The sequence below is a fragment of the Sus scrofa genome, chromosome X (genome assembly GCF_054392235.1).
Source record: "Sus scrofa isolate SSC_HxYL_T2T_F1_AM1 chromosome X, Sscrofa_HxYL_maternal_Yorkshire_Landrace_v2.0, whole genome shotgun sequence".
Classification (NCBI taxonomy): domain Eukaryota; kingdom Metazoa; phylum Chordata; class Mammalia; order Artiodactyla; family Suidae; genus Sus; species Sus scrofa.
The window spans coordinates 134,794,760-134,802,365 of NC_139401.1; positions in this window are offsets into that span (position 1 = coordinate 134,794,760).

Sequence of the window (7,606 nt, forward strand, 5' to 3'; positions counted from 1 at the left end):
TCACTTGATTCCACCCACTACACATAGCAGAGTCCAGATCCCAAGCCTGCAGAAATAGCCTCGGAAGGAAGGGAGGGAGGGACTGTGCCTCCTGAGGCCGAGTGGCAGCACACTGCACAGGCACGTGGGTGTCTGCACACCCGGGGGGGGGACCCCGTGGCCTTTCCGCCCTCGACCCTTCCCTCCTTTACCCCTCACCCTCAGAAAGCATCTCTGCTGGCCTGGGCTCTTTTCCTGGGGGGCTAACCGCGTCTTTATCTGCCACAGGTCGGGGCCTTTCGCTGCTTTCCCCCTATCAGGCCGCCACCCTGCCATTGCCTGTTTACCAAACACCGGGAGATGCCCCAGGGAATCCTTGTGTCACCGACATCATTCTTGCCCCTTGGAGAGCACCAGTGCCAGCTCCTGATGTGCTCAGGTTCAATGGCCCTGCCAAGGCAGCAACCTTTTCTTGGCTGGACGGTCCCTGGGTATGAGGGGCCCACATTGACCAGGTGGTAGGTTTCATTTCAAGTTCGACAGCGCCCTTACCGTGACCCTGATGGAAGCAGTGCCCCTGGCCCAGGAACCAGGACCGCTAGCCCAGGAGGGCCTGAGATTTCAGAAATGGGGAACACAGATTCCCCAAATGGGAGTGACGGGGAGAGCAGCCATCCCTACCGCCTTCCTTGGTTCACGGCACCATGGAGTCCGTCCACTGGGGACACAGCCCCAGGGATGAATTATTAATTCAGTGCATTTGCCGCATCATGAAGTAACAGGTGTTTCCCTGAGCCGGCATCTTTGCTGAGCCTTCAGTGGCTCGGGAGCTTCGGGCTGACGCGGTACGTGGCAGGGCCAGTGGCTCCCATGCTCCTGTGCACACTGTGCCCCCTCGTTTCTTGGAGAAAGAGTCCCTTACTCTGAAGCTCCGTTATGTGGCATCCCATGCTCACAGTTGAGGCATTCCATAAGCCCTCAGCTAGACTGTGTACAGGGAAGGCCAATCCAAATCAGGAACACCACCAATTCTTGTGCGAAAAAAAATGTGTTTGGCCTTGCCTGCAGCCGCGGAAGTTTCCAGGCCAGGGATCAAGCGCCCAAGCCACAGCAGTGACAACGCCAAATCCTTAACCCCTTATGGGTCTGTACTGGGATCTTTCCACTGGGGCGCGACACATCCCCTTGAGCCTCTAGATTGGCTGAGCTATATTTGCTCCAGGGGCAGCCCAGACCTTCTGCAGGGCGCTTTCTGGCTCTTGGCCACTCTCAAAACAGGTGACAATCGGAGTTCTCTTGTGGTTCATGGACTTAAGGATCTGGCATTGCTATTGCTGTGGCTCAGGTTCAATCCCTGGCCCAGAGACGTCCAAATGCCATGGGTGTGACCCAAAAAACAAAACCAAAACCAGGTGACACCAGTGCATCCTAAGCATCCCAATGTCACGCCAAATAAATCCCTTTTCTTGCTTAAGTTAGAGTCAGTTTCTTCCTGAAATCAAAGAAATCCTCATAGGAGTTCCCATTGTGGCTCAGAGGTAACAGAGCCAACTAGTATCCATGAGGATAAGGATTTGATCCCTGGGCTCGCTCAGTGGGTGAAGGAGCTGGCATTGCCATGAGGTGCAGAGACGTAAGTCACAGATGTGGCTTGCATCCCCAGTTGAGTTGCTGTGGCTGTGGTGCAGGCCAGCGGCTGCAGCTCGGATTTGACGCCCAGCCTGGGAACTTCCATATGCCGCAGGCACAGCCCTAAAAAGACCCCCCAAAATAAATAAATAAATAAAATTTTAAAAATCTAACATACAAAACCCTCTTAGCGTGTGGGAGAGAAGATGGGAGACAGTTGATTGCTCCAAGGGCAGCTGCATTCATCTGAGCCCAGCAATGAGGAGCGGGGTGGGGGGACCATAATCTCCAAGGCCACTGGACGGGTCCTGTTGTGACCCTGTGCCTCTTCCCCTCCAAGCCCTGAAGCTCGGACCTGGTTGCTGCCAAGAGGTCAGGAACCCAATCTCTTATTTTCCCACTCGAGGTACATTCCCCACCGGGTCCCCACCCCGGCCTTACCAGATGCCCGACTGGGATCCCCGATACCCTGTAGTCACTCATGACCTGCCCACTGGCTTCCCCAGAAGGAGCTCCCAGGGCAGCAGGGGCCAGACCACAGGCTGAAACTGTCCAGCTTCTCGTCTCTGGGGAGCCTCGACTCTGCTCTCTGTCAATGGAAGGGGCTGTGCTCTCCTAAGACTCCGTGTTTGCCCCTCTCTTGCCCACAGCTTGTGCCTTTAGTGCTGCAGCCAAATGCAACGTCACCTAGATTTTCCTCTAGGTTAGCGTCTCCTAGGATTGTGTAGTTTTGCATTTCACATTTAGGTCTATGATTCTTTTTTTTTTTTTTTTTTTTTTTTTTTAGGGCTGCATTTGCCACACATAGAAGTTCCCAGGCAAGGGGTGGAATTGGAGCTGCAGCTGCCGGCCTGCACCACAGCCACGGCAACGCCAGATCCTTAACCTACTGATGGAGGCCAGGGATTGAACCCACATCCTCATGGATACCAGTCAGGTTCTTAGGTCTCTGATGCATTTTGAGTTAATTTTTGTGAAAAGTATAAGGTCTGTGTCCAGATTCATTTTTTTGCACATGGGTGTCCAGTTGTTTCGGCGTCATTTGTTGAAAAGATATCCTTTCTCCATGGAGTTTCCTTTGCTCCTTTGTCGAAGATCAGTTGACAGTCAACCCCTGGCCTGGGAACCTCCATTTCGCAAAACTAAAAGCTTTGTTCGGGGAGTTCCCGTCGTGGCGCAGTGGTTAACGAATCCGACTAGGAACCATGAGGTTGCGGGTTCGGTCCCTGCCCTTGCTCAGTGGGTTAACGATCCGGCGTTGCCGAGAGCTGTGGTGTAGGTTGCAGACGCGGCTCGGATCCCGCGTTGCTGTGGCTCTGGCGTAGGCCAGTGGCTACAGCTCCAATTGGACCCCTAGCCTGGGAACCTCCATATGCCGCGGGAGCGGCCCAAGAAATAGCAACAACAACAACAACAAAAGACAAAAAAAAAAAAAAAAAGTAAAAACTTTGTTCGTGCCAGAGAGGAAGCAAACATTGAGTCTAGGGGGCATCTCACGTCCTGGCTCATGGGGACGTGAATATTTGCTTTACTAGTCTTTTTAAAAATTCTATTTTACACCCTTTTTTTTTCTCTGACAGGTAAGGCCTCGTTGTTTCTCCAAGTGTTCCTACCAATTTCTACCCCCAGGTTCAACAGGTGCAGATATGAAGAGGAAAACCTCTGTATGTTGCACTGGGAGCCCGCACACAAGTTTTCAGAACAACACTGCTGCAGTGGCAACTGGAAACAACTGAAATGCCCTTCAGCAAGAGAATGGGGGAGTTCCCTGGTGGCTAAGTGAGTTAAGGATCCAGAATCGTCACTGCTGTGGCACAGGAATTTCTGTGTCCTGCTGGCAGAGCCAGAAAAAAAAAAAAAAAAGTGGGTAAAATAGAAAAAATTTTTTCCAAATTTTTCTTTTGTCTTTTTTTTAGGGCCGCATTCAAGGCATATGGAGGTTCCCAGGCTAGGGGCTGAATTGGAGCTGCAGCTGCCAACCTACACCACAGCTGCAGCAACTCGGGATCGGAGCCCCACCTGTGACCTACACCACAGCTCACAGCAACGCCAGATCCTTGACCCACTGAGCAAGGCCAGAGATTGAACCTGCGGCCTCATGGATGCTAGTCAGGTTCATTAACCCCTGAGTCACGACGGGAACTCATTTTCCCAAATTTTTTTTTTTATTTTATTTTTTTGCCATTTCTTGGGCTGCTCCCGTGCCATATGGAGGTTCCAGGCTAGGGGTCCAATCGGAGCTGTAGCTGCTGGCCTACGCCAGAGCCACAGCAACGCGGGATCCGAGCCGCGTCTGCGACCCACACCACAGCTCACGGCAACGCCGGATCGTTAACCCACTGAGCAAGGCCAGGGACCGAACCCGCAACCTCATGGTTCCTAGTTGAATTCGTTAACCACTGAGCCACGACGGGAACTCCTTTTCCCAATTTTAAAAAGCAAGAGAACGATAAATCTAAATGTGACCTATTGGTCACCATTGCGGGGACAAGTCACGATGGTATAAGGAAGTTACTGGTAACGGCCCCAAGCCGGGCTGGACTGGCAGCTTCACAGGTGTTAATGAGCTTATTTTTATTTTTGTATTTGTTTATTTATTTATTTATTTATAGAGACCTACACCCCAGCTCACAGCAACGCCGGATCCTCAGCCCACTGAGTGAAGCCAGGGATCGAACCTTCGCTCCATGGATGCTAGGCAGATTTGTTTCTGCTAAGCCACAACCGGAACTCCCCAGTCCTTTTTATTTATTTATTTATTTATTTATTTTCATCTTTGAATGGCCACACCCACGGTGTATGGACTTCCCCAGGCTAGAGATCAAATCAGAGCTACAGCCGCTGGCCTACAACACAGCCACAGCAACGCCAGATCCCAGCCGCCTCTGTGACCTACACCACAGCTCCATGGCAACGCCAGATCCTTGACCCACCGAGCAAGGCCAGGGATTAAACCCACATTGTCAAGGATACTTGCTGGGTTCTTTACCTGCTGAGCCACAATGGGAATTCCCCAGAAGTTCCTGATTCTAATGTAGTTAAATCTATCAATTTTATATATATATATAGTGTGTGTATGTGTGTGTGTGTGCGTGTGTGCGTGTGTGTGTCTTTTTGCTATTTCTTGGGCCGCTCTCGCGGCATATGGAGGGTCCCAGGCTAGGGGTCGAATCGGAGCTTTAGCCGCCAGCCTACGCCAGAGCCACAGCAAAGCCAGATCCGAGCCACGTCTGCAACCTACAGCACAGCTCACGGCAACGCCGGATCATTAACCCACTGAGCAAGGCCAGGGATCGAACCTGCAACCTCATGGTTCCTAGTCGGATTCGTTAACCACTGCGCCACGATGGGAACTCCTATCAATTATATTTTTTAAGGATTAATGCTTTTTATGGTTGGTTTAAGACATCCTTCACCAGGAGTTCCCTTCATGGCTCAACTGTTAATGACCCGGACTAGGATTCATGAGGACGTGGGTTCGATCCCTGACTTTGCTCAGTGGGTTAAGGATCTGGCATTGCCGTGAGCTGTGGTGTAGGTCGCAGACGCAGCTCAGATCCCACATTTCTGTGGTGTAGACCGGCAGCTGTAGCTCCAGTTTGACCCCTAGTCTGGGAACTTCCATATGCTGGTGGGTACAGCCAGAAAAAGCAAAAAAAAAAAAAAAAAAAAAAAAAAGACATCCTTCCCCACCCAAGGTCAAAAAGACAATTACCTATATTTTCCTATAAGAATTTTAAAGTTTCCAGCAGAGTTTCTGTGCCTGCCCGATTGCATCTCCTCTTATTAAATCTATTTCTTGCCTATCATCAAAAAAAAGAATTTTAACGTTTCCTTTTTGACATGTAAATCGTTATTCCATCTGGAAATGACTTTTTTTTTTTCTTTCCTTTTTTAGGGCCGCACTCGAATGGCATATGGAGGCTCCCAGGCTAGGGGTCGAATTGGAGCTGCAGCCGCCGGCCTACACCACAGCCACAGCCACGCGGGATCCGAGCCCCATCTGTGACCTACACCTCAGCTCACGGCAACGCCGGATCCTTGACCGGCAAGGCCAGGGATGGAACCTACGTCCTCATGGAGACTAGTCCGGTTCGTTAATGCTAAGCCAAGATGGGAATGCCTGGAAACGACTTTTGTGGAAGGTGTGATGGAGGGATCCGCTGCCAGTTTCCCTGCGGATGAATCGCCTCGATTTCCTTCTCAGTGGTCCAGCTTTGCGTGCTTGGTTTCGGGCTCTTGATTTTGTCCCCTTGGCCAGTTTGTCCACCTTGGTGCTAATACGTACAACTGAGTAGGGTCTAGCTCGGAAACACGAGTCTAGTAAAACAAAAAATCTTTTCGCAGGGTTCCCCTCACGGCTCAGCGGTTAACGAACGCGACTAGGATCCATGAGGTTTCGGCTTCGATCCAGCGAAGCCCAGCAGCTCTCGCCCCGATTCTGCCCCAAGCCTGGGAACTTCTATTTGCCGAGGGTGCAGCCCTGAAAGGCAAAGGAGGGAAAAAAAGTCTTTTCACAGACCTCATGACTCAGCAAATTAGAGGGAACTGCCTGATCAAATCAGTAGGTGCTGATAGGGCATTTGATAGAATTCAAAGTTCATTCCTTTAAAAAAAAAATGTGAAGGAGTTCCCTAACGACCTGGGGTTAAGATCCGGCATTGTCACTGCTGTGACTCAGGTTCAACCCCTGGCCCAGGATCCCCTGCATGCCAAAATAATTAATTTATTCATGTTATTCTTCTTTTTTTCTTTTTCTTTCTTTCTTTTCTTTTTTTTTTTTTTTGTCTTTTTGCCTTTTCTAGGGCCGCTCCTGCGGCATCTGGAGGGTCCCAGGCTAGGGGTCCAATCGGAGCTGGAGCCGCCGGCCTACGCCAGAGCCACAGCCACGCGGGATCCGAGCCGTGTCTGCGACCCACACCCCAGCTCACAGCAACGCCGGGTCCTTAACCCACTGAGCGAGGCCAGGGAACAAACCTGCAACCTCATGGTTCCTAGTCAGATTCGTTAACCACGGCGCCATGTCGGGAACTCCTAATATTATTTTTCTTTTCAGGTCCACACCTAATGTATGTGCCTCACAGCCCTGAAAGAAATTCCTTATGCTTATCTTAGAAATGTATACTTTACAATTGTGCAGCTTAGAGTCTTAATTGCACCCCAAACACCACCACCGTAAGCTACAGATTAGGTGCCCCGAGCACAACTGCCTGTGAGTCACGAATGGTAAGCACAGGCTGTTGCTTTTGCGGACCTTCCTAAATTGGCCTAATCACTAATCAGTGCGCCCTTCTCGCAAGCATTTTTATTTCTAGGGAAGATCCAGACAGGATAACCTGGAACACCACCAGGGTCCCGCTGAGATCTCCCGACACCAGCCTTAATGACTAAAGATTCCACTCCCCCCCCAAAAAAATAACGATTCCACTGTCCCCAAAGAAAGAATGTGTGTTTACCTCCAACCCTGATTCTTATCCAGAAACCTGTTTTTCTCCTTATAACTATAAAACTTCTTTAAGGCAATAGCCCGCTGTGACCCTCCTTTGCCTGGCAAAGCAGCCAAGCCATTTTTTTCTCCTTTACCCAAAACTCTGTCTCTGCAGTTCAGTTCTGCACCAGCAGACAGAGACCGAATTCCAGCAACACACCGGCCCTAAAAATTTCACAGGCTAGAGGCAGAATCAGAGCTACAGCCTGTGCCACAGCCATAGCAACTCAGTATCTGAGCTGCATCTGTGACCTACACCACAGCTCAGGGCAAGGCAGGATCCTTGACCCACTGAGCAAGGCCAGGAATCGAACCCACATCCTCATGGGCACTATGTCAAATTCCTTTTCTTTCTTTTCTTTTTTTTTTTTTTTTTGTCTTTTTAGGGCCACACCCATGGCACATGGAGGTTCCCAGGCTAGGGGTCCATTTGGAGCTGTAGCCGCCGGCCTACACCACAGCCACAGCAACGTGGGATCCGAGCAGCATCTGTGACCTACACCACAGCCC